General features: G+C 28.2%; 1 protein-coding gene across 2 annotated transcripts in view; it reads right to left on the reverse strand.

Moving 5' to 3' along the window:
- LOC106459829 (zinc finger protein basonuclin-2-like) overlaps positions 1 to 1,332 on the reverse strand; it is a 125,409-nt gene that overhangs the window by 92,034 nt on the left and 32,043 nt on the right. The window lies entirely within an intron of this gene.

Here is a 1,332-nt window from a genome sequence, read left to right on the forward strand (position 1 = left end):
TACTAATTATGTTTTTACTTTAACGTTTAAAATTAGTAATAAGACAGACATTAACTATAATATCGCTAATTAATTACTACCTATTATCTCTTGTATATATATATATATATATATATATATATATATTAATTATACAAGAAACTTACACAAAAGTACAAGTACTTAAGATATTCTAGAACATTTTCTAGTAACTTCTATAACCACTTGTTACATCCTTTTACTGATAATTTCAGACTTATTCCTTTTTTTTACAAAGTTCACTCACATAACTTATTTCTTAAAAGTTTTTTCCTTCACGCAGGGACTCTACACCCACATGAAATGTATGCCAGTATTTTTTCGATTTCATATTACATTGTAATATAAATTATTGTAAATTTTGTTTACTATTTCTTTCATACGTCAAACTATCTCTCTGTATTATTTAACACTACAGTTTTATTACTTAGTTTCATACTTACAGCTTTTACATATAAGGCATACGCTGAAAACTACCTGATATACGTATAATTGTAATATTTCTTATAACCATCATATTTATATAATCGATTTTTTTCCTTATATGTATATGTATATATACATGCATTATACAAGGATTATTTTTATATTATAACAAACTTCTTTTGCTCTTTTAAACTAGGTGATGAGAGACAAATGTATATAAACTGAAGAAGATAACGATGTTTTTAATGTTTTAATATTTTGAATAATTAGCATATTATTTCACACCTCGTTAATGACAAAGATATTTATGTTAAAAATCCTGCATGTACAGAGATTGTGTGTTTTCTTATTACAAACTGTAGTATAACTATATTGATCTTACTCTTATATATATTCATAGTTGTGAACAAACTGAGAGAATGCAATGACCTTATGACCTATTTCTTACGATGAGCATATTTGAATGATATTTATTTGAGTCAATGTTTCGTTTCAACAACTTCTTCAGGAGCGACCTACTACTTACACTTCTCGGCTAGAGTCTTATTCCAGTCAGCACTTTGTAATATGAACATATTTGTGGTTAGTTCTGTTCATTAAATTTCAATATCCGCTTGCAATGTCACAAGGCTCTGTTGGGATTCGAAACAAATATGAAGCTTTTATGTGAAGCTATAACCAAACAGTGCAGACCAAAGTGAAACAAATATGAAGCTTTTATGTGAAGCTATAACCCAACAGTGCAGACCAAAGTGAAACAAATATGAAGCTTTTATGTGAAGCTATAACCCAACAGTGCAGACCAAAGTGAAACAAATATGAAGCTTTTATGTGAAGCTATAACCCAACAGTGCAGACCAAAGTGAAACAAATATGAAGCTTTTATGT

Source organism: Limulus polyphemus, unplaced genomic scaffold, assembly GCF_000517525.1.
Source record: "Limulus polyphemus unplaced genomic scaffold, Limulus_polyphemus-2.1.2 Scaffold666, whole genome shotgun sequence".
Lineage (NCBI taxonomy): Eukaryota > Metazoa > Arthropoda > Merostomata > Xiphosura > Limulidae > Limulus > Limulus polyphemus.